This window comes from Aythya ferina (genome assembly GCF_964211825.1).
Source record: "Aythya ferina genome assembly, chromosome: 20".
Classification (NCBI taxonomy): Eukaryota; Metazoa; Chordata; class Aves; order Anseriformes; family Anatidae; genus Aythya; species Aythya ferina.
Genome location: NC_140318.1, coordinates 9,571,500 through 9,597,656, shown reverse-complemented (window position 1 = coordinate 9,597,656; position 26,157 = coordinate 9,571,500). Strand labels below are relative to the sequence as shown.

Sequence of the window (26,157 nt, the reverse complement as noted above, 5' to 3'; positions counted from 1 at the left end):
GTTTAGAGCAGACCTGCGAAAACACACGAAGGTTTCTTTCAGCAAGTAGCAAACTTCAGCTGATGCAGGCTCCCCCTGAGGATGCTGCCCCACTCCCGAGGTTGGGGTGGCTGAGGGAGGAACAAAAACCCAACCACGGGCTCTGCTCCCACCCCTGTGCTCAGCCCCCAGCTCCTTGGCCAACTTTGGCAGCCAGGGCCCTGTCTGTGGGCAGGAGGAGGTAATTCTGCTGTGGAGAAAGGATTTGGGGGAAATCATTACCATTTCTGACGGGATCAGAGCCCACTTTCAATGAATGCTATGGAAAAAACACTGCATATCTCAAGGAAGCGCTTGGCTCCAGGGCAGCTCCCTGAATATCCTGACTCCACAGGGAGTGCAGGCATGATCTGGTTCCTCTGTATTTTTAAGACATGGAAAATATTTTCTTGGTCCCAAATAGAGGTTACCAATGGAGCTGGTAGGGCTGGGCAGTTCAGGAAAACACCTAAATGTACTCTAAGCCTCCAGGACACTCACGGATCCAGAGCACTGTCCAACTCCCTGTTCCATAAGGGAAGTTTTGTGCAGTTATTGTTCTAGCCACTGAACAACTACAGACAACTGACCTGTGCTGCAGCTAATTGTGCTGCTTTGGTTTATTTTTGTCCATCTCAGACTAACAGCTTGTATGTCTGACAGAAGCTTGCTTTTTCTTTTCCCCTTCCCGTGAAGGATTATTAATAGATGAGGCATCAACAAAGAAAAGACCATTTGAGAAATAAGATGGGACACTTGCTCTACAGTGGAAAAAAACAACAGCACACACCCACATGAAACATTCTTTTCTTTTTAAAGAACATTGACAAGAAAGCCCTCTTTCCTTTGGGAGGCATTCATATTCCCTGGAGTTCATGATTCAGCCAGCATTTCTGCCCTCTGCAAATAGATTAAAATCTGAAGGACTTTTTTCCCTATTGTGTTTGAATGATTTTAACTTAGGTCAGATGCTGACTTGCAGAAGGCTGGACTTGAGCATCATCTCCTTTTATCACTCCTATCTGAGACTTCATGGTCTCTCTTCAGGCTCTAAATAAAATGGGACTAAACATAATCAAATCTTATGCTTCAGGGCAAAATATAATTACCTGGAGGGATCAGGAAGAAATTGCTTTTCTTCTTTGAATAGCACTGATTAACACAATGTGTGTTGACGGTGTTTTTTCTGACAAGCAGTTATGGGCTGCTGCTGCAAACAGACTCCATGGGCCAAAAGGTCTTTGCTTGCAATGAGCCATGATAAGCTGGTAGTTTATTTTGTGGGCCTTGGAAGGGGGTTCTGAGAAGTGAAGGAACTTCATCTTCTGGCTCTGGGAGACTTCTGGAATCAGATCTGAAGCAGGACTTCCCAGAAGAGTAGTGTGGAGGAGGTGGAAGTGTCTGCAGGGAGGAACCTGCTGCAGTGCCCAGGCACCGAGCCATTGCCAGGGGGCTGCTGTCAGTGGGATGCTACTGTCCTTGCCATGCTTTCAGTTTGGCCTCCTGTGAAGACCAACTGATAGGTTTGTCCTGAAAACTTGGCTTCTCTGGTGCTGTAACACAACTTTCCTCAGCTCAACAAGCAGGCTCTGAATGCAGAAATGGTTTCAGAGAAAAATATTCCATCAATGCGTTGCCTGCCCTACTTCCTTGGAGATCCCAGTGAAAGATCTCCTTCATAGGTATGTGCTTGAGGGAGCACCGATGGGAAAAATGAAATATCACTGAGTTCAGCAGGCAAAGTTTTGTTTGGAGGCCTTGAGCCCCCCTCAACCCAGCTCCCAGGTGGTTGTAGCCCTGAGCAGATCTCTGCCAGGTGGCTCAAACCCTTATTGTAGTCCTGGGACCAGGTGAGCAAAGGGAAGGTTTAAAGGGCAGAGGATGACCAGCAGCTCACCTGGTGCCAAAGGGGAAGGCTAAGGCTGGGTGCAGGAAGGGGCTGAGCTGAGGTCTCGGCTCTGGCTTCTCCTGTGGGGCTGTGAGGTCCTTGCTGCTGAATTTCTCCATGCTGAAAGGAGGATAACAGTATCTATCCAGTCTGGATCTTAGACTGTCGAGTCTCTCGAGAATGCAGCTTTCCTGGTGCTAGGTATGTGTCTTTTGTACAGAAAGTGTTTGAGGTGAGTGGGGTGTTGGCCAGGTCAGGTTTGCTGGGGCTGTTGTGGTGGTTATGATGGGTTGTTGGGAGGTGGCTGCTTTCTGGACCATAGCTTGCTGTTCCCTTGGAGTAGCATCACTTTAAAGAAGCCTGTAATTTTTATATTCGGCTGATGCTGCATTAAGGTCTACCACAGCATGAGAGATATGACTATTCACTTAGTAGATAAAGCTTATGAAGCCTCTTTGTGTAGAGAACAAAGGCTCTGCTGTTATCCTGAGTAGTGGGCAATGACAGCCGTCTGCTACGTGGCACAGGGAGGGCACAAGTGCCAGACCTGCCTGCTAAAGAAGGTGGCTGCACTCAGACTGCACTGTTAAAGGCTGTGCTGTCTGGGTATTAATTAAACACCAATATTAAACCAATGGATGTTGCCTTATAGACCCAGAATTTCATTTGCACAGGGCCTCAATTCCCTTCTAATTTGGAGGTGCATGTTGGAGAGGGGGAGCTCTGAGATCCATGTCTAGTGCTTTTTGATTTACCCTGTGGCTGTATGCGTAATGATAGCTTAGTGACCTATCTAGCCTAGTCCTCACAATTTCTCTATGTGCTGCACTTAAAAGTAAAATAGCCACAGGAGCTTATAAGCACACTTATACGTCCCAGGACCCTCTGGCATGATGGGCTGTGTTTCTTCTGTGTCCTACTGGCTGCAGATAACTGGTGGCTCATGTACCATTTATGTTTTAAAAATCTTTTAAGAAAGATATATATATAAAACAAAACAAACAAACAAACAAAAAAACACAAAACAGCATAACTCTGGAACTCAGATCTGAATTGCACAGAAATCAAGAAAATTTTTAAATATTTTCAAGAGCCCTGTAAATTATGTATCCAAAATGCTGAGATCTGCTGTGACTCCAGCTGCTTTGCCAGAAGTGCAGGCACCAGAACTGATTACCTGCTGGCTACAGCAGGACCCACATGTGTGAGAAGGGCACATAACAGTGGTCGTGGGATTCATAACTTTGCAAACTGTGTTCTTTCTTGAAGTTAAATCCTTAATCTTATTAATAACTTTATTTATAAAGTACCTTCTTGGAGGCATTTAAGATGTTGCACAAGCTATTAAGATGTGCTAGTAAAGAAAATAGCCTCATAAAAATGTAGAGAAGTGAGAGGAGCTACTAAAAAGGCAGTATCATGAAGACAGTCAGTAGATGTTACAAGCCATATATTGATGTGAAAATGGGCCCTTCCTCTGCTGTAAAGAATAATACTCTGCCACTGGGAGCTCAGATACCATGGTGACAGGCCCGGGGTAAGATTTTGGGTAGAACAGGATGGATGGGAAGTGTGAAGTCAAAGCAAAGATGCCTTGTTGATCTTGTATAATGAGAAATATCACCTCAATGTTCACCTGGGCCATATAGTGTCGTGTGGCCCCAAAGTGGGTCAGTGCCCCCAGGGCTGGGCACAGCTCTTTGCTGGGTACCTGCAGTCCTCCCTGTGCTGCCTGGGGCTGAAGGAATGAGATAATAACAGGTTGTTAGCCTGAGGTAATAATGAACTGATGGCAGTTGCTTATGCATGCATCTGTGTGCACGCAAGTTCAGCCCAGTGAATGTGAAAGTGTCCTCTTGGTATTTGTCTTCAGCTGGGCATCTTGTGGCATTGCACCTAGTAAGAGGCAGGAAATCTGCGCCGTCCATTCATCCCTCCCTGTTCCCAGCCACTTCTATCTGGTGAAGTTTCTTGTCCTAGGATTTCCAGAGCCATGGCTCCTGAGCATTGATGATAAAGACTGTGTTGTCCTCGCTGCATGTTCAGGGATGTGCGATGATGGCAGGGATGTACAGGGTCCTGAAACTGTGCCGGGCTTACAGTGGTGCCAAAGCCTGGGGATTGTGGAGGTGCATGAGAGTGGCCTGTTCAGTTCCCTCTGCCATGCACGGAGATGGCCTCAGCCATTGCACAACATTGGTGGCACAGCAAATTGTGCCTGTTGTAAGAAAGCGGGTTTTTAATCAGTGGCAATTGCTACGTGATTTCTCAGAAAGAGGAGCAAAACATACCCCCGCTTCTATCCCCACCTCCGTTTTCAGCCCCCAGTTTATTCTGCCTGCTCTATTTTTGACTTGTCAGAGTTACTGGGAGAACAAGATTAGCAACTGATCATTTATGCTGATTTTCTAAGCACCAAAATGCCTTTCATTAAAACTGTCATTCAAGGAAAAATGTTAAATTGTGCGTTCAGTTTCACTGCGTGCTGCAACTACGGATGCAGCTCATATCCATGTCCTCAGGATGGAGAGATTGAGATGGCTGCAAAACCCCCACCTCGAAGGAAAGAGAGAGGCCAGCAGAAGCAGCTGGAGAGGCTGTTGGTCCAAACCGAGCATAATTGCATCCCTGGTGCTCCCTGAAAAGCTGTTGCATCGCAAACTTGGCTGCATGGAGCAGGGTGTGACGTGCATGGTCCCAGCTTTCATGCAGCCACAGGTGAAGATGCTTGTGGAGAGGGAAAGCAAGGGCTTGTTTATTGGCAGTGTTGACCAGAGGACTCTTCTTTTGTCTCCCAGGGCTGCGGGAAATGCTTCCCAGTGTCTGATTTAGAGGCATTTACGGTCTGAAGATGGGGGTGTGCCTCTCTTCAGGACGGAGGTGGTGTGGAAACATGCCAGCCCAGTAAAAGCTTTCAGCAGGGCTCCCTGGAGGTGCTGCAGCAGCCTGTGCTTCTGTGCCCTGGGTGGAGGCTGGGGCGCAGCTGGCCTCCAGCTCGTCCTGCTGTTAACCCCTCCGTGCCATCCTGTTCCTTCTCCCCGACCCTTTGCCGTTTCCCTCTGCTTGCCCCCATGTGGCTTTGCTGACATCCTGCTGAGCCTTCCCTGCCCTTCCAGGCTCCAGCAAGGGTGGTGGGGCTGTACACAGTGGATAATTGAGGCCAGCCTGTGATCACCTGCTTTATTCTCTTTGTAACCGCAGGCAGCATCTGCAGTGTTGAAAGGCTGATGCAATTACCCACCTTGCCACCTATTGCTTCTCTCCACAAGTTCCATTTTGATCCACGCTCCTCCTGGCAACTTGTAGCATTACCTACCCGTGCTTTGATGTTCAGAGACTGAAGCATGTCAGAGGCAGCATAAAAATTGCATGCAATTATCCTTGGTCTGGGTCTGTGGGAGCAAGCAAACATCAATATTGATGCATGATGGCATTTATGTTTTATGTTTGAGCATATATCTCTTCTCCTCCATATTCAGCAGGAGTTTTTGATCGCTGCCTGTGTGCTGCAACATTAGAGAGTCACTCTTGTGCTGCTCCCTTTCCTCCTGGGGCTGGAGGCTGCCGTAGCCTCTTGAGCTCGCTGCAGCAGAAGGAGCCCAGGCCTGGGAGACTGACAGAGGCTGGGACAGCTTCCCCATTCTCTCAGAGCCAGGTTTCTTCTCTGTCTGTGTTTCTGCGCCATCGCTGACACCAATCAATAATTCAGGCTGGAAGATGGAAGCGGGAGGATGAGTGGTGGCTGGGAGGAGGTGGGGAGGAGGGAGGGGTGGTAGCCCTGCAGTGGCTGTGTGGCAGGGAGGGGAGGGGGCCAACAGCAGCCTGTGGTGCTGGGGGGCACGTCTTTGGGTGTGGAGGTAAAAGAGAGGGCAGTGTTGTCTGTGGAGGGATCTGGATCACATCTCCTCAGCCTGAGGATCCAGAGGATGTGTTATAGGGGAAGGAGTAGGTGATGTGGAGAGGAGCTGGTTGTTCTGGGCACTGTTTGGACACCCACCATGGGGGAAAATTCTCATCGGCATCAGTTCCTCCTGTGTTGGCCTTAAACTGCAGCTAGGTCCAAGCTTTTCTCACCTCATCTTCCCTCCAGCACCCAACCTCCCACCCCTGCCCTGTCTTTTCTTCCCAATGTTGTTGTGTTAGGACCATGTTGGAGTTGGACACCAACAGGAGCTTGTGTCCTGGATGCCTTCCGAAGCCTGGCCCCTTGCAGCGCAGGATGGATGGGGCAGCGCTGGGTAGTGCTGGTGCAGAAGAGGCAGTCTGTGGTGTGAGTGGGAGTAATGGGAGCTTGGGGGGCAGCAGCAGGGCTGTGCTGCTGCAGCACACGTCACTGCCCAGGACCGTGTGTGCTGGGACAGGCTGGGGAAGGTCCCTAGGCCATGCAGGGTGGGTTTCCAGTGGGAACTTCACAGGTCCAGGTGGGGCTTGCTCTGAACCAGGGTGAACAAATGAGGGTTAGGAAAGAGTCCAAGCCTTCTGGGAGTGTTAAATAATGATGAGCCACTCAACAGAGGGAATCTGTAGGTCATCATCCCCTTTGGGACAGAGTATGTATGCACAAGGCAGGAAGCATCAGAGATGGTGGGCTCCAGAAATGAGCTTGCTAGACACCTCTCCAGCACATGGAAAACAATTTGGTGTTCCTGGATGGGACAAGGCTGATAGAAGAGGCTGGCGAGTTGCCTGTGCCACAGGACAAACAGAGGCTCTGATGGCCTCATGGGGCTATGGGTTGGGTTCCTGCTGGCATTTCACGATGCCTTGGGATGATGAAAACATCGAAGCTATGCCGTGCGTGGGTATGCACCCAGGTGTAGGTCATGCTTATGCCATGCTTCTAACCCCTGGGTATATGGGGATTAAAGATTTGCCCTGATCCCAGGGAGCTGGGAACAGCGCCTGGCCTGCTGAGTGTGCTCCGTGCACAGGCTTTCACCAGCTCCTTCCTACTGCAACTCGTTATTCCTCTGCTCAGCTCTCAGAGGAGTGATTTGATGAGAAATGCCACTGCTCTGGTATTTGTAACTGTGAATGGCTTCTCCCAGGGGAAGCTGCCATTTTGCTAATACCACATCAAAATGGATTTCTTTCCCAGATATGGAGTAAACCAGAGAAGTAAGAAAAAAATAGAAAAAGTCTCCTACCTAGTCACTGTGAAATTTATGCTTCTTCATACATTCAGGAGGGGAATGACATTTCCTGGGCATTTTTCCCTCCTGCGGTCACTTTTTAAATGCTCTTTACTTGAGACATCTATATGACTTTGGACCTTTTAGTAAATACAGAATAGCATCTATTTGACTAGAGCAGATGTGGCCATGGTACTGCATCAGGTTGTCAGTGGCAGCTTCTTTATTTTTAAAATTTTCCTAATTACAACTGAGACACCCAGAAACTGTTTTTTTTTTTTTTTTTTTTTTCTTTTTTGTTGGTGTTTTTTTTTTTTTTTTTTTTTTAACAGCTTTCTACCCCTTGTTGAAATTAGCTGCTTTGATGAGCATCATCTATTATGCTTCAAAGGGACACTGGGTTCTTGTAAGTAATCCTGTAAATTGAGTACCACGGGGGCCTCTTCGCGTTGAATGAGAACTGAGTGACTCAAAGTAGATAGAAACCATACTCTACAGTTAAACACTAGTACAACTTCATTGGACAATGATGGCAGATTTTCTGGAGCACGTTGGTTTACCTTGACATTTTCAAGGGAAATCCAATAATTCACAGTTGATTTCAAAATATGAAGTTTTTAATGTTGGGCTTCATGGGTTGAATGTCCCCAGTTATCTCATGGGGGTACAGTGGAGCTGTTGGTAGATGATGTCCAGAGTTTCTCCCTGCAGTCGCTGGTTTGATGGACTTACTCCTGTGCTCTTTAGTCTAATCTGATTATAAAAAGACTGACAATGTATAAGTATTTTTTTGTTTTTAAAAAAGCATTTATTTCCTAAAACACATGATTTTAAAGAAGATTACAGTTGATTTTTTTTTTTAATCTTTTAATAAAGCAATAACTTTTTGACTCAGAAACTGAGAAACAGCTACAAACAGATTCACAACATATTGTAACCTACATCTCAGTGCAGTTAAAAGCAGCCTCTTGCAAAGCACTCATTGAAACTATGACCTGGGGCTGAGATTAGACAATCATTTTACAGGTTTGTCCGTGTGTTGACATATTTGATGTATTGCCGATCCAATTAAGTTTTCGCACACTAGTTGCATTGTTACTGCAGAACTTCTTTATTTATTAACCTTTCTTAGTGAGAAATTCCTCCCATAACCCTCAACAGATTGGACATATGTTAATCTCACACAATAGAGAGGAAGAAGTGTCAGATGGAGGTGAGCAAGCTGCAGATCTGCTGGAGGAGGTAACCGTGACAGAACGGCTCTGCTGGGGCTCGGGTTGGGGAATTCAGCAGTTTGTAGGCTTGTGGCTGCTGTTACAAAATTAGGCATTCCTGATGGCAATCCACATATCCTTTTCCCATCTATCCTTCCGTTAAAGCTTTCCACATTAGGCAGTTTGCAACCTCAAATCATCTATGTTTTGGGGGAAAATAGATTTTGCTCTCCATCTTATCGCAGTTGGCATTTCAAGCCAATTATGCTTGTTCCCTATTACTGCACATTAATACTTCATTAAAGACCTGTGATGTTGTTTCTGCTCCCTGACTGGCTTGTGCCTAATATGCTGTAGAAACATGACTGTGGGTGGGCACCTTGTCTCCCCCCTCCAGGGAGAACCCACACGCCATGCAGTGTATGAAGCAGTAGGGATTTTATTCCCTCAAGAGGGGTTGTAACACCCCGGCTGCAGAGGGATGGGCGTTGTGTTTCCTTTTGTGCCGACTGCACACTAGCTTACAGAGCCAGGAAATTGATTTTGACTTGCAGGTGTCTGCTTCGTGTCATTCATCAGGTGTGTGTGCTTAATGACATGTCCGAGTTTTGTTTCCCTGGAGCCTGCATCTAGAACCCCGGGCTGTGACAGCACAAAGGGCTGTGGCTCAGGCTGCTGGGCCAGAGGCATTCGTAGAGGGGAAAATCTGCTGAGTTTCTGTGTTTTTTTTTACAGTACTACAAGGAGGGAATTTCCCCATGGGGTCCAGCTATCATCCAAGCATGGAACATCTGTTCTCCCTCCTCCTCCCCCCTACTGTATTACCAGGACCTTGGCTGTGAGTTTGCAGAATCACTGCGTGTGTGTTCCTGCTTTTAGTATCAGCACACTGTTAAAATGGTCTCTCTAAGTGCACTGGTCAACAGCTCTGTTTTTTGTCTCCTGACACCATTTTTCCCGTGCAGAATCTGGCAGAATAAGTAACCCTGCTATAAAACCCAAGTGATGCCAACCTTCCTCTTCAGGTGCTGCATAGTTCAACAGAAACTGCAAGAGGAGGGACTGCAGGCAGCTGGGGTCCTCCTGGCCACAGCTCCCTATACATCGTGCAGGGTCTCTGTGTCAAGTACAAAGCACATGCTTGAATCCATCCCTGATCAGTGAAACATTAGTACCACGCTTAAGCCAGCAGGATTAACCATGCATTCCTGTGGTTAAATGCGTGCTTACAGGCTCTGCTACACAAGTAGGGCCTACATGACTAGTACCAGTGAAAAGGAAAGTTGTTGATGCAGATTGCTTTCCATAACTTTTAAATAAAACCCAGACTTACTTCCTTTTGGTTTTGTCTTGTAGCCAAAATTTCCTGGCCCTCTTTCTTTGTTCTTTTGTGTCTACCCTCAAGCAACTTGCAACAGCCCAGACTTTGCAGCTGATTTCCCTGCTTGGATATTTACTACCCTGCAACAGCCCCTGTAGGAATTCTTTAAGTAGCAGCCTGACTCTTAGCAATCTGTGAAGAGGGGGTGAAGGATATTTGACTCACCAGGTGCTGTCTCTGAGAAGGAACAAAAGTAAACAGCTTCTTTAGGCTTAGCTCCAGGGTTTGTTCTGCCTAGACTGCTCTGGTTTTGAAACTGCACCTATAGTGCCTATAGCATTCTTTGTGAGCAAACCAAGCTTCTGAAAGAAGGGAACTGTTGATAGGACCAGAAAAGAATGAGGCTGGCTACCAAACTCAACACGTGGATCTGCTGCATCATTTTTAGAGAATTTTCTTTCCTCTAGATACCCCTAAATGTATGGGTTATTAGTTCCAGCATACCAACTACATTGTTCCCCAGTTTGGGAAGCTGAGTATGAGGAATAATGCTTCAGAAGCCTCTTAGGCATGCTTGGCAACTCAGTGCTCTGAATGGCAGGTGCGTAGCAGCATCACATTTCCTTCCCTTTGGCTGTTCATCATCAGCATCTTTTCTGTAGCATCCCAGTCCCATGGGCTGTGTGACAACATGGGCAGCTCTTGGGGCACAGTGAACCCCACGAAGGCTTGGAGGGGCTTTGTGCCTCTTAAGGACCTACAGTTCTCCCAGCACTGCCCTATTTTTTTTTAATGCCTCAGATATTTTTAGATCTTGAGCGACAAATATAGTTAATGCATTCAGCACTGACGTCAAACCCAGAGCCAGTGGGTAGCTGGAATAGCTAACATTTTATTTAATCATCTTGGTAAGCAATTTTTTTCCTTCCTTCCCTTTTCAGTTAGAGAAAGAGGATCGAGGAAGGCAGTTTGAGCAGCCCAGGCTGGGAGTATAGGGGAAGGCAATGTTTGTTTTGTCTCCAAGAGAAACCTATTCTCCACCTTGTTGCTCCTCAGACAACCATTTAGTTTGGACAAGTGATTCATCATATAACATGATGCACATGGAGGGCTGCGGTTCAAGGTACATCTGTGCAAAAAGACAACCTTCATGTGCACCAAAAGCAGCTGAATTTGGCCCCAACCGTGGCCCAACCATGTGGTCCTCAGCATCCATAGTTCCAAATGCTTGGATGGTGAGAAAGTGTTTCAAAGTGCTTTTACAGCTTAGTTTTTGCATGAGATAACCATGCTTGAAAGATTGGTGGGAGGAAAGCAGAAGTGAGTGGCCAGGCAGGGCCAAGGGCTGTGCTGGAGGAGATGGGTAACCCCTGGAGTGCCTTCTCCCCACCACCCCAGGGCAATAACCACAGACCCCACCTCTTACAGAGAGGCCTGTGAGGGAGTTGAACATCCAAGAAATGTGGCCTCCTGCTCCTTCTCTGCGAATGGTTTCATTGTGCCCTGCATTCACACACTGTAAGGATCAATTTGTTGAGGCTTGCCCTAAGGGGGACAAATGTCTGTGCGCCCAGGGTGACTAGGATGAGAAGCCAAAATGTCCCCAGAAAAATTCAAGTTAGGCGTCAGGGAAGGCTTTATAGAGGTGAGGGTAGGGCAGATGTGGTGTGGGCAGTGAGATCTTCCTCTAGTGAGGATCTCTGAGAAAATGCTGGCAAACATCCTTTGTGGGGCAACTGGGTGGACCTGGACCTTGTCTGGAGCCTCTCTCCAGGTTTGTGGGTCTGTCTATCCCCTGGAAGCCCCCAGGGCCCCAGGTCTTTTGGCTTCCATCTGCATGCTGACACCATCCAGCTCGTGCACATCACATCTCTTGGTTATTTGACTCTTCTGGCAAGCTCCTGCCTCCACAACTGCTCTGGCAGCACCAGCAGAGAGGTGTTCGCACACAGAGTGCCAGGTCCCAGCTTCGATGGGAACATCTCACCACAGAGTAATGTGTTTAATGGTGCTCAGCCCTGGGGTAAGAGCCTGGTAATTAGTATAATCCTGTTTTGTACAGACAGGAGTGCGATATTTGAGTCCCATGTCTCTGTGACACAGAGCAGAGAGGGAAAATCAAACGACTTAGAGCTGGGTTTTAGCTGCTAGATGGCTCCAGCTCTGGTTTATTTTTCATCTGTTAAGTGTTTGATCATTGTGAGAGCTGGAGCTGGTCTCCCTGTGCTAGAACTGTGTGAGCTAGACCTCTGCCTCCTCCTGGAAAGCATGTTCTTTGGAAAAGATGTGGAAAAACATTTTTGGGTGTTATTATTTTGTCTGTGTGCAAAGGAGTTTGCTGAAGTAACATTTCTGATAAAGAGGCTGAGTATCAGGAATAAAGATTTCCAGTATTACAGCATGATTGTAAGCAGCATCTTGCTTAATGCTGGGAAATTTCATGTACAATGTCTCTTTTCAAGAAGTTCTGCCCTATTCAACTCCTTCTTGGAAGGATGCTTTAGAAGGAGCAGCATATTCTGTTCAACTCTTCTGTGGACTTGCTGGGATCAACCTGTGCTTTGGCACTTGGCACCACTGTTGCCTTGGTAAAGTGCTTGCTTTCTCTTTTCAAACATATCCACTGAGAAAAGGGGAACATGAGCTTTCCTTTGTTGGAGCCTGGAGGATTGAACAGCTGTGATTGCAAGGTGCATTTGTTCTCAGAAAAGACTAAATCACAAGTTACATCCCATTAGTGCTCAACAGTAAACTAAAGTGTGCGAGCATCTTAATACCACATGGTTAAAACTTGGAGATAATGCAGACGAGATGTCTCTACAGGTAGCTCTGGAGCTGTTTAATTGTTTCCCCCTAAAGCTCTGGCTGCAGTGAGCGTATAAACCCGTAAGTAGGGTTCTTAAAGTCACGTAATACCATGAATACCTGGTTTACAGAGTGCCAGGGTGGTTCTGTAGGGCTCCCAGCACCAGCTCTTACCATTGAACCAGGTACTGGGAAAGGCTCTCTGGTGGCTTCAGGTGCTGGTTTGGGGCTCAGCACCTCCCCGTGCTCCCCCGCCCCCTGTCCAGCCTTTACTTTTGGCTGTGCCCCAGAGAACCAGTTTGTTCTGCTTGGAAACTTGAGGTTGATTGATGTTATCAGTCAGATAAACTGTGCCCTTCTGCACTTTTGGGACCCCCTTGGGTTAAATGTGAGGCTGATGAACACCCACGTGCCCTGCTGGCAGATGGGCTGCATTTCCTTGCTCCCTCTGTCTGCTTTGCTGCTGCAGGGCAAAGCCCAAGCTGGCTGCACACAGCCACCACCATGGCTGAGTCCACATGGCCTTGTTTATTACTTACGGTTTTTGGTAAAAATGACTCCAGGGCCCCTTTCAAGCAGGCTCTGCCTGTGCCCAGCACTTCTTTGCCTGCTGCGAGCCATCCCATGTGCTCTTCCCCTCCCTCTGCCAGCATCTCCTGTTATTTCAGCTTTTCCTCTAGGATCATTCTCCAGGTAACAATGTTCTTTCTCCACAACCGTAAAACCAAACACTTTTCTTAACAGACAGGTCTCCTTGTGCCATTATGTGATTTTGTTTTATTTTTTTGCAGGCTTTGTAAACAAAAGTTGCTGCAATCTGAATTTTAGGAGGCTTTTAGGGAGGCCGTTGAGCAGGAAGGACTGGGGGTCTGATCGCTGTTATGGATGTGCCAGTCTAGAAAGGAGCTGCCCTTGTCATTTATGTGCAGCTCAGCCCAGGTTTGGAGCCTGACTGACATTGATTTGGCCACAAAGCAATAACTTTGTACACTAAATTGATTCCTAGGAAGGGTTATGCTGGGATTCCTCATTTCTCTATAGCCTAGAGAGTACATCAGGTAGGTGATCTCAGATGGACCTTGCCAAATATTTTAATTTTGTCCTCCTCTGGCTGTTGCAAAGCTCAGCATGTTGCACACTGCGATGAAGGTCAGCATCTAGCTGCACCAACTTTCTTCAGCTCAGCTTAAGCAACAAATGCTGGAGGCTGGCTTTGGGATGTCACGTTTTTGTTCAGGATCTTACAAGCAGAGTTTATACTCTTACAAGAACCCTTTCTGCTGCAAAGTCTCTCCAGGATTGGGATGCCCGTAGGTGCCCCTGTAGTATAAATGTGGCTATTTGCCTGTTTTCTAGGAAAGGTGACTGAGCACGGTCATTGTTTCCCTGCTCTGCCGTGGGCTGTGTGGCCGTAGCAGAGCAGCCAGACCTTTTCTGTTTGCTCAGACCCACAGCACAGCTGAATGTCTTCAGCAAAGTGCTCTACATGGTAATTAAGTCGCATATGCGGCTCTGTAAGTACACCATGAAGTCAATACCTCCAGTTCCTCTGCAGACACCCCCTGCCACGGTATTTATAGCATACCTGCTAGTGGGTGGTGTGATTCTTTCTTGTATTTTTTTTTTTTTTTAATTTTCATTCATGAAGGATGAGGCTGCGCTACCCACTCAGGAGCGATGCTGTCATCTTGTGCTGCTGCAAAGCTCAAATTCCTGCGCAGAGGTGTCTGCCCCGAGGCTCCCTGTGGCCAGGCTGCTGGGGCTTTCTGCTGGGCATGGGCAAAGCCCCAGCACCCCACATCGCCTCGGCGCCCATTGGGACTGTGGCTCTTGTTCAGGCTGGGAGCAGAGCTGCTTTTTGCTTTGTTAGACCCATCCGCCTTTCCTGTGAATCTTTCCTTCTCAATGGGGTTCTGAGATGAATCCAAGCTCCCTCAGCAAGCCCTGTCCTAGGCAGACTGGGATTTTTGTGCCAAGCATTGGTTGACTGAAGGTGTTTACCCCCTTTCCTTCTGATGATCAGGGCTGCATTGCCAAATCCCAGACTTTATACCCAGAATTCCTCGATTTTTTTTTTTTGACAGTTTTCCACCTCTTCAGCTTCCCAGGCATCTCCAGCACCCACCCCTGCTCTCCCGTGGTCTCTCTCACTGGCATGCTCATCGCCCCCTTCTCAACAGCTTCTCTTCGCTTTCTGATGAACCCTGATGCTTTCCTTGGTGCTTCAGACCCACGCCACCTTCTTTCTTTTCTATGCTGAGGCCTCCATAGGCAAAAAGTCCTTGCTAAAAAAACAACAAACCACAAATTGTGTTAATCCCACTGCTTGCTTTGCTTGTGAGCCCTTCACCACCTTTCTGGATCATGCTTGGGAGGGGAGCTGGGATGGTTGTGGCTTCAGAGGCTCTTTGCTGTGTGCTCAGAGGTGTTATGGGCCTTGTGGGCATGAGGAACGGCTGTGATGTAGAAACAGGGGTGAGAAACTGCAGTACCCAACATGGACAGAAAGCTGTGCCTTCTGCAATGCAAGGTGCTGGACTCAGAGCCAGCATCTGACCACAGGGCAGGTGCCCATGTACCTCCCACCAGCACACCTCAGGGGTCCCCATCCCATGGACACCTGGACCAAACCCACATGCTTTGCACCAGCCTCTGCCCAGCCATCAGATGGGTATTCTGCATCCCTGCTGCTCTGTGCTGGGCCCATGCCAGCAGCCTTAAAGGCCAGGCAAATGCTCCCATTGTCACCTAGGGTGCTGGGGACACATAGGTAGGTGCATGTCAGAGTGCTGCACTAGGGCCTGCACGGCACCAAAGCATCAAGGTGGTGTTTTTGGCCTTGCCCTTCCCTAGGGGTAGGGAATGTCAATACAATAAAATTCACATAAATGCCTAACGTGAGACTAAACATCCTTGGAGGGCAGAGTTATTTCTTAGGCTTTCTACACAGCTGCTGGAGGCCTCAATGCAGTTTGAAGGAATAGAGGAAATCTGTTATAAGGATATGGCCCTGATGAACAGGTTGCTTTGAATGAGTGAACTTCTGGAGAAATATACCAATAAGCTGTCTAAATAAGCAGGCCCAGGGATAAATTTCCTTCCTTTTGCTTATATGACTGCACATGTGATTATTATTATTTTTTTAATTTTTGCCCCTGGAATCTAATAAAGGAAAACATTTTGAAGAAATTATGTCGATTTAAACAGTGTGTTGAAGAGAGAGCTCTTCCTACAGCTCCCCAGTCCATCTCCATCTCTGCTGGGAGAAAGTGGAACAAAACTAGATTGAGACGAAGTGAGAGCAATGCTGTCATCCTGCTCGGCGTAGCCTCTCTCAGGCTGGTGGTACCCATGTTTGAGCACTGAGCTTTGGGACGGGGATTGCTCAGATCTGGTGACAAATCCAAGCTGCCCCTCTTATGGGGACCCTCTGTAGTCCTGCTCCTGTTTCAAGAGGACTGTTTTCTCTTGAGTGGTTGAATGTCTTTATATCTCTGAACACAGAAAGATGAAAAAAATGAAAGATGAAAGGTGAAAGATGTGGGAAATAGAAACAAGGGACAGAGGTAGAGCTGCACCAGGAGGGTTGAAGGGAAACTGTAAGTGAGTAATCACTAAGTAAAGGCCCTACTGGAAGAGCTTTGTTTTCAGGCAAACAATTGCAGGAACTGAGAACAAATTCCACCAAGCACTAAGGAGAGCTTCAACAAGTGCTTTTCCATGGACTCACGGCATTCACTAAATTGTGAGAGCTGCATTCCACCTCTGGTTCCTGGATCTCTGATAAAAGTAGACTTTTTTCTGATAAAGTAGACTTCCTTTTTACATCTCTTGTAGCCCATTTAGAAATATAGTAGAGGCCTTCTTTCCAGAGGTCTGTGAGATACAGCTTGCAGGGAGGGGGCAGTGAGTGCATGGGTCAGGCAGGACACTGCTGGCAGGGCTGTGGTGAGCTGGAAGCACCAGGACCTCCAGACTTCAGAGCTGTTCCTGGCCTCCGCGCCTCTGGGACACAGAATCACAGAATCATTAAGGCTGGAAAAGACCTCCAAGATCATCTAGTCCAACCATCACCTTACTACCAATGCCACCCACTAAACCATGTCCCCACGTCCAACCTTTCCTTAAACATCCCCAGGGATGATGACTCCACCACCGCCCTGGGATTGGGGAGTGAAAGGCCTGTGTCAGGAAAGCAGATTGGGTGAGGTTTGGCTGCTCCAGTGCTCTGCTGAACCAGATGAGTGGGTCAGATGTATGGATGCTGTGAGCTTTTTCTTTGCCATGCATCTCGCCAAACCAGGCTCAAAGCGGTGGCAGCAGATTTTTGAGAGAAAGTGAGTTTTCTGTCTGATTAGTGGTGGCTTTCTGGGTCCCACTGACTGCAGTCAAGGAAGATTTGTTCACTTGAAGTATCTTCAGGTTATGCCCAGCAGCCTGTTTTGTCTACTCCCATGACTTGGTCATCTACAGTAGTTCAAAGGATGGGAAAATGTTACAGCATCAGATGGGGCTTACTTTGCAATGGGGCTTAACTCCACGAGGTGTACAGCAGCGATGGATTGAGCCAGCCATGGGTTGTGTATGATCTGATGCTTGATGTCACAAGATCCTGGCTGGTTTTCAGCCTAGCACTGATTTGGTTTGTCAAATTGTGCTGCAACAAGGGCCAGATCAGAGCAAGATGAGGATCGTTCCCAGCCCTGACCCACCTGAGCTGGGGCCTGGCTGGGCCTGGCTATGGGGACAAGGCACGCAAAAAAAAAAATCTGTGCCTACCCCATTCCCCCTCTTTCAGAGCTTGAGAGAAGAATCATTGCTATAGGTCACTGCTGAGAGAGCAAACTATTTTTCTTGGTCCAGCGGCTCAGAACTGCTCCTGGGAAAGGAGACCCCAGGGCTGGCAGCACGGGCAGGGAGGAGACGCTGCTGCGAGCTGTGCTTGAAGCTTCTGAAGATCTGGACCCAGATCTCAGTGTGGGCACTGGCACACAGGTCAGCTGTGCTCTGTGGCTGCAATGTTGCCAGCTCTTGTAGCGGTGGCTGCTCAAACTTTCTGTGGTTTTTCCTTTCCGTTGTTTAGTTTGGACTTGCAAAACTACTTGCATGAGATGTTTGTCTGGCTTTCTTTTCTACTTAAATAAATGCCTTTTCTCTCTTACTGTTTTTGACTGCAGAGTAGAGTTTCAAAGCAGGACTGTACAGGCTCAAAATCTAGATAAATCATTTTTGGAAGTCTTTTGGAAAACTCCACTTTCTCAGACAGTCTCTGCCTTGTGAAGGGGCCTGGTTGTGGAGGTGTAAGCACATGGGAATTTAACAAGGTCATGAGGGCAGACCCCAGCTGCGGAATTTCACTTCTAGTTTGTTGTCTTGAATGTAAGCTGTGGATTTCTGCCTGGAAGTGGCAGGCTTCCTCCTGTATCAATATCAGTTGGATCTGGTATTACATATTCCATGCTATAAAAACATGATTAGAACAGAGACAATAAACAGAACAGCCATCACTGATGCCACATAATGCATTGTGTCCTTACAATATAAATTTTTCCATTTCCTTTTCTAATTTCTAGTAATTGAGCTCAATGAGCCTGCTTGGAGCTGATTTCTTGATACAGTTTTCTTTACATCTTTTTCTGATTTCTGGCCTCACTCCAGCTGCTTGCTTGATGGTGCATTTTATTTTAGCTTCTTAATTTGCTGTTAGAGTTGTCAACACCACGGGGCCCCCTTGCTGCTTTTCTTTGCTTAAGTAAAGTGGATATATTTCTTAGATTAGTTAACCACTTGGCTGCTGCTAATATAATAAAGCTTACAGGTGTTATTGGAAGGCACCTGCTGTGTTAGTGGCAGGTGGGGTTTAGGCAGGCAGAGCTGGCCTGAGGGCTGTGCCAATAAACGTGTCAGGTATGCTCAGGTCAGGAGCACGCCGAGGACGTGGAGGTGAATTTACTGGATTCATCCTCACTTGCCTTCAGTTCTAGTGATGTCCTTGCACAGCTCGCAGCTGCCCAGCAACAGTCTCAGAGGACCAGCTGCAGATGCAGCCATTGTCTTTTCCCCCATCCACATACAGGTAATCGCATTTGAAAGAATATTATGGGCTTGCAAGCTAGCTGCTTTTGTGCAGATCACTCTGATCGCAGATCTGAGGAGGTCAAAATTTCAGTCTTTGCAAGTCCATGCAGTTCTGTTGACTGCTGCAGAATGGCGCTGACCTCCAGCTACCTCGGATCTGGCTCACTGCCTTCACAGCTATCTTTCATGCTGGCTTTTGTTGATGCAACAGAAAGCATTTCCATCTTCTTGTTATCCAAGTAACAGACGTGAACAAATCAGGGTTGTGATGAGGCAAAATAAAAATACGAGGCATAAAACAGAAGCACAAATGCTTTCCTTCATGACTTCTTTGTTCCCCTCTGTGGCTAAGGGTTATATGGTTTTATAGGAGAGCTTTCCCCACTGTGTTTTTCTTGCATTACCCATTTACATTTTGCAGAGCTCAGTTATGCGAGTAAGCAGTAGCTTTTTTGCAGGTGTCCTTTTGCATTTTCCCTTTTCCAGAAGCTCTTTTTTTTTTTTTTTTTTTTTTTTTTGACACTGTGTGTTCCAGGCACTGCCATGCTATTGCTAGATGAAATGTCCCAGCTGGTCTGTGTTTTCTGTTGCCTGGATTTAAAAAAATAAATAAAATTGGTCCTAGAACATACGATACCCTGTGGAGCTGAATTTTCTTTTTAGCTTTCATGTGGGTCTTTCAGGTTGATGGTCACACAATTCTCCTGACACTGCGACCACACTGTTGCCTGGTGGCTGTATAAGACATCTTGTTCCATTGCTCACAGGAGAATCATCATTGAGAAAATAAAGCACATGTTTGTAGCCTGTTACTCAAATGCTGATCTGCTTCTTTGGCTGAATCATTACCCCATGCACATAATCACTGTTTATTGTTTACCTTGCCTCTGAATTAATCAGCAAGTTGCTTTATAGAGGAGAGAGGAAGAAGCACTTTTTTTTTTAACCTTGCTTATGGCAAAATCTCTTTGGATCCCTCATTGCTGCAGAATCACTTCTGCATCATGGGCAAAATAACTTTCCTTACATCTCATATGTGGGGCTCATAGTCTAGCACACAGTTGTGACTACTGCTGCATTGGAGAATGTCTAATTATGCTTATTTTTGTGTTATGTGGTGACTAGGAATTAGATTTAAAAAACAAAACAAAAACAAAAAAACTTGATCTCATTGTGTTGTGTGATATGCTACGGAATGGGAAAAAATAATAATCCCTGCCATGAAGGGAGTGCATTGCCTCCTTGTTGGGTGGACAAAACAGATGACCAAGGGAGATGTGGTTACACTGTGGGTAGGGTTTAGCAGGAGACTGTAAAGCTAATGATACAAGCTGCTGATACAAATTAGGCACACTCAGCCAATGCCATCAATAGCACAGTTCCTTTTGCAGTAAAGAAACTGCAATTACTTTCTGTTTATTAGCCAAAAGAGGGTTTCGTTGCTGTTGTTTTTTTCCCTTGAACACAGACATCTGCAGAAGATATACATCAGCCCACTTGTAGCTTGAATAGAAGACAATTTTGAGCTTGATGGTGATGGAAAAAAACCAACAATGGTTAATAGTTTCTAGCTTTAATTCTCTGCTGGGTACTTGTATTGGCAAAGGCTGTCCACCCTTGGAGACAAGTGGGTGGTGATTTGCATGGAAAGGAAGAAGGAAGATAAAGTTGGGATGTAAAGTAGAAAAAGAAATTGCGATTAATTGGAGAAAAGCCTGGTTTCATCCTAGTTAACTTTAGGTACTTGAATCAGGTGCCTGCGGCAGGAGATTAGGCACTGTGGAGAGAAGCAGCTCTATGGGGCTTCTCCAGGTGGTAGAATTGCCCCAGGGGACACCTGAGTGCAGTTGGGAGAGAGAAATGAATGTGTCCCTGGGCAGCTGGTGTGCTGCTGGGTACTCTGCCCCCATCTGCCCTTTGCTTCAATCCTCTGAGGCGCTGCTGTGCTTTGCTTTCCCCCAGTCCTTGAAGTGGGGAAATGAAACTGGACGTGTCAGTCAGAGGGTGAGAGTTGGGTCAGATGGAGATTGTGAAGCTAAATTCATTAATCCTTGAAAATCAGCTGGCTCGTTCAGGTGGATTTTGTGATTTGCAATGGAGCCAGGAGGTCTCCAGCCATGTGCGGGGATCATTTTTATGTTGCAGGCTGGTAGTGTTGGGGCTTCAGTTACTATCCCTACACTTATCCATCCTGGTTTCCGAAATCTGAGACTGCAGTGTGAAGCTCTGTGGCATGCTGCCACTCAGCACGTGAGACAAGTGTGTATTTACATTGTTTATGCAGAGCACATACACCAGTTTTTACAGCCTGAGGTAAAACTTTAATAGTTGTTTGATGGTAAATTTCCATGTCAGCTGCTCTGGAATTTGGTTTCAGGGCCGAGCCAGGAGAAGCATATTGTAGCTGGGGGATTCCTGGTTATGTGAGAGCCACAAATGTGACCCGGGAAGGCAGGGATCCAAGAGGAGAATGCAGAGTTTGAATGATAACAGTTGCCTCATTCCAAGATGCAAATGAAACACCAAATGTTCAAGTTCAAGCTGGGGTGGCAGCTTTTTTTTTTTTTTTTTTTTTTTTCCCTCTTGAAGGATCTGGCCACCCCCAGACTGGGTCTGATGCAGTTCTTTCTTGAACATATTGAAGGCAGAATTCATCATCTTGGTAACTTTTTCCATATGGCTGTTATTCCTCCTGGAAATAGTTCTGTGTTTGGCTTCCTGTTCCCTGGTCCTCATTTTCCATGTCTTATTTTTCTCTTCTCCCTTTCTTCTCCCTTTCTTCTCCCTTTCTTCTCCCTTTCTTCTCCCGCCAGAGTATAATTGTGGGTCCTTTGCAATTCATAACTTTAAAATGAGCCTGTATTGAATTTTGGATGAAAGATTGTCACAGAGCAGTTAGGTATGCGTAGTGCTGCTGCTCTGCGTAGCATGCACGTCTCTAGCCCACTTGTTCACTCAGACGTACTCGCTCCTCCACGTGGTTACAGGCGCTGGGCTCACTCATCCTAGCTTGCATGCACACGCTCATTCACATCCTTTGCCAAGTCCTCAGCTCCACCTCAGTGTCGAAAAGAAGGAGAATTAACTTCTGTGCTGCTCTGGATGGTCTTTATATTAGTGCACCTTTGTATGGATGCATGTTGTCACTGGTCTGCTACTGAAATGGAAAGAGTTTAGTGGGACTCAGTGCTTCTCTAGGAGCTAATAAAATCAAATCAGCATGTTTTGTGCTCCTTTATTAAAGCAGTGCTTCTGCCTCTGGTTGCTGGGCTGGGGCAGTTTAGGTTCAGTCCTGCTTCTTCACAGTGAATCCTGATGGAGATCTCACAGGTGTGACTTCAGCCACCGAAGGAGGGTTTGTGGACAACAGTGTTTTCACAGTCATCTCTTTGCCCTGATATTCTCAGTGACTAGCACCTGGTGCTGAGGGGGGTTTGTTCTTTGCTGGAACAACCCTGAGGTGCTCCATTGCTGGTGACAATCCTGAATGATTGCCAAGGACCAACTCCCAGAGAACTGCTCAGGGCCAAGAGTTCAGGGCTCCGAGCCTGCATCATTAACAGCCTGCATCATTGCAAAATGATGTTTAACAGTGTAAATTGGTTGCCCATTAAAGTTAGGAGCTGATGATAACTCTAGAGAGACAGGAACAGAATATAGGCTGCCTCCCATGCATTGCTTTGCCCGACACCTGTATCTCAAATTACATTCATTTCAAAGGAAAGAAGATGAGCATTTGCTAAGCAGACCCAGAATATCCACCTGAAAGCTCTAATGCTCATTTGGTTTGTGCTGTCATGCTCAACAGCATCCACTTCTCCAGTGGTACCAGGCTGTGGTACCACCCTGTGCTACCATGTGCACCCTGTGCCAAACACTGACTTCACTGGGATGTCTGGCATATTGCAGGTCAAGCTCTGAATGTCCAGATGGCAGCAAATTACCCATTAGGTGAATAATTAGGTTTTCTGGAAGAGAACAGGACCTGTGGCTGACCAGTGTTCCCAAGAGACACTGCTTAGTAACCTTAGATCTTGGTCCTGCAGTCGATGGCCTTGGGGACATGGAGTCCTCTTGGCTCTCCTGGATGCTGGATAAGCACTGTACTTTCTGTATATGCAACCCATGGCAGAAGGGGCACAAAATGTGTTTCTTTCTCTGCTGGACAACATTAGATGTTATATGGAGACCAAGGAAAGCTATGCCTTTTAGAGCTGAAGCTTTTCTGAGCTCAGAAAACAGCTTCTGAGATATGCCAGAAGGCTGTGCTGCCATTCAGCGAGACCTGGACAGGCTGGAGAGTTGGGCAGGAAGAAAACAGATGGGGTTTAATAAGAGCAAGTGTAGAGTCCTACACCTTGGAAGGAACAACAGCATGGATCAGTACAGGCTGGGGGATGATCTGCTGGAGAGGAGCTCTGCGGAGAAGGACCTGGTGGATGACAGGTTGACTATGAGCCAACAGTGTGCCCTTGTGGCCAAGAGGGCCAAAGGGATCCTGGTGTGCATTAAAAGGAGCATGGCCAGCAGGTCAAGGGAGGTGATCATCCCCCTCTACTCTGCCCTGGTCAGGCATCACCTGGAGTACTATGTCCAGTTCTGGGCTCCCCGGTACAAGAAAGACAGGGATCTCCTGGGAAGAGTCCAGCGGAGGGCCAAAAAGATGATACGGGGCCTGGAGCATCTTCCCTGTGGGGAAAGGCTGAGAGACCTGGTCCTGTTCAGCCTGGAGAAAATAAGACAGGATCTTATTAATGTTTACAAATATCTTAAGTGTGGGAGATGGAGGGATGTGGCCAACCTCTTTTCAGTGGTCTGTGGGGACAGGATAAGGGGTAATTACCACAAAATGGAGCACAGGCAGTTCCGCCCCACCATGTGAAGGAACTTCTTCACGGTGAGGGTGACGGAGCACTGGGACAAGCTGCCCAGGGAGGTTGTGAACTCTCCTTCTCTGGAGATATTCAAGGCCTGTCTGGACGCCTACCTGGGCAACCTGCTCTAGGGAACCTGCTTTGGCTGGAAGGTTGGACCCGATGATCTCTTGAGGTCCCTTCCAACCCCTATGATTCTGTCATCTCCTGGCTGATGGAGCCCTGGGGTTGGTAGGGGTAGCAGAAATGCACAAGGATATTGGCCTCACCAGGGATGATGCTGAGCTCATTAGCACCACCTAGCAAATGACAGAGAGTAAAGTCCCTAGGAGCAGGCTGGAAGTGATTTATAGCAGTTTAGAACCCCTGAAATGAGGAGGGAATTGCAAACCGCGTTGTCTTGGCCAGAAGCTGGTTTGTATGGTAACACCCAGAGCTTGTGAGGAACAGCCCAGTTATTGGCACAGGGTTGCTGCCAAATGCTCTCCTTCAAGCCCTCCAGGCGTGTGCTGCCAGCAGACACACCAGGACAGAGCTGGTGTGCAGGTACCACCTGACTGGCCTGCAAGAATTGGACTTGGTGGGTCTCAGAGGGATCCTCTCTTTCAACAGCTGGTAGGAATCAAATGCATTGAGAGCTTTTGGGAAGCTGATGCTCTCACCCAAAACAATCTTTTTTGTTCTCTTAAAGACGTGGCTTCTTTTGGTTTTTGACTTGCTTTCTTGGCAGTCCGTTCAGTCTGTACCATGGGCTCACCAGACTCTCCCAAAGTAGCCCTGAGCAACCAGTGCAGCCCCCATTATTGTGGGGACATTTGTGGCTCTCCCAGCTGAGACATGAAATGTGAGCAAGCCTAGGAAGGGGACAAGGGGATGGATGGAGAAGGCTTTCCCTGGGCTGTCAGCTGACGTGTGCTCAGCTTTCCAGATGGAGGTGGCCATTTCACCACCTTCCACCCAAGGAGTGTTTAATCCATGGCAGGACAGCGCTGGTGCAGTGGTAATCTGGACGTTTCTTGTTTGAGCAGCTCAGGGCGCTGCTGAGAAGGCAGACACATTGCCAGCATCTTACAGACAGTGTACTTGGCGTTATCCTTGATATTCAGCATTGTCCTGTTAATTTCTCACATGAAAAGCCATCGCCCTTGTGTGGGGAGGAGGAGAGGTAAGGACAGATGCTGGCACCTCTGCTTTTCCACCCACCAGCAGAGGGTCACCTCTCTGTAGACATGGAGGACAGCTCGTTTCCTACAGAATATCTGTGCTTGGTGAAATATGCTCTCTGACACAGTGTGCTGTAGCAGATATATGCCGAATATATTCAGGTGTTAAGTGAACAATGCTGAATGTTTTTAACCTCCTTTGCTGAAATATTAGATCAGTCTTGCAAGAATCCCTGGAAGCCAGATGGATGCTCCCTTAATCCCTCTTTGTATGCTGGGGAAACTGAGGCAAGCACTGGCTATGTGCCTTTGAAAGCATGTGCTTGGTGGTCCATGCTCCCAGATTTCCCTCCTCCTCTCCACCCTGAAGTCAGCAGTGGATTTTGCACTCCAGGGTATGGTAAATAATGACTGGTTGTCACTTGGTGTCATCTCCGCATGAAGACTGATGCCATATTCGTTGCGTTGCCATGAGCCTAACACACACAGAGGCAGTGAACTGTCAAATATTGAAATTTGACCCATGACTCTCATCCTGGCATGCAGGCATGTTTACGGTCTTGGACCCTCATTCCCTTTTCAGTCTTTACTTTAAATACCTTAGAACTTTCCCTGACTCTGCTGGCACTCTTATTAGGAGATTTTGTTTTAGGGTACACTCAGCTCTCACCAACATTTTGTCAGACAGACATAGGTAATATTTCAGGAACCTGCCAAGATCCCACGTTCCTCCCTGAAGTGCCAGTCTCAGCCATCTGCACCCCTTCCCACACCCAAACCCGATGCTCGTGCTTTTGTTTCCTTTCTGTTTCCCACCCCAAGGCCAGAGCAGAAGCAGCAGGGCTCCAGCTGGACTTCTCAGTGCTTTGAGCATGAACAGTTCCCAGGTGTCTTCCACGACATGTCACATGCACCAGTCTACTTTTGGCATGCAACTTGGGTCTGAAGCATCCTGGTAGACCCCAGACTTCTGTTCCCCACTGGGCAGTCCAAAATACCAGCCTGACACATACTTCAACCATTTTTTGGCCTTTAGCGAGGGCTAGAAGGCTGATTGCTTTGCTGTCTCTAGTAACCAATGTGTGATTTGCATAATAATGAAGGGTGAGTGTTAATTGCTGCATCCTTGCAGCTTGGGTCTGTCCCTTGGTGACTTGGGTTTCTTGTGCTTAGTCTGGCTCTTCCCTGTGCTGCAGCCTCTCCTCTCACCCTGCATCAGACCAGCTAACGGCAGGGAGTCTCCTGCAGAGCTCTGATATTTCTCTCTTGGTGTTCCTGTAGTGAGCAGCAGCGCAGCACACTTCCCCCTTTAATTAGCCTAACGCCATGTAGGAGGCTGTGGGGCTGTTTGTGTAGCTGGAGGGTCCACAGGCACAGCCCAAGGTGCTGGTGAGGGAAAGTTTTGATGTTTTGGGATGCGATGCTGTGCCAGAGGGACCCAAGCTGGCACAGAGTGAGCTGTGCACAGCCATACTGTTGTGATAGCATCCATAGGCAACAACCCATGTGCCACTGGCAGGGACCCTTCTGCCCTGGATGAGATGCCCCTGCTCCCAGCAAGGTTACATGGCTCAGGGGGAGGGCTGTGCTCATGTACCAGTGTGGTTTCAGCTCTGGAGCTAGGCTGGATGTTGCAGCATGGTGCCGTGTTGCATGGGGAAGCA

General features: G+C 47.5%; 1 protein-coding gene across 13 annotated transcripts in view; it reads left to right on the top strand.

Annotated features, from left to right (window-relative positions):
- Window positions 1–26,157, top strand: part of CACNA1B (calcium voltage-gated channel subunit alpha1 B) — a 302,614-nt gene that overhangs the window by 58,471 nt on the left and 217,986 nt on the right. The window contains exon 1 of one of the 13 annotated variants that reach the window (XM_084494374.1): window positions 1,934–2,107. The exons of the other annotated variants lie outside the window; for them this stretch is intronic. The gene's annotated coding sequence lies outside the window, so the exon portion shown is untranslated. Of the gene's footprint in view, window positions 1–1,933; window positions 2,108–26,157 lie in introns of those variants that run through there. 13 annotated transcript variants of the gene reach the window in all.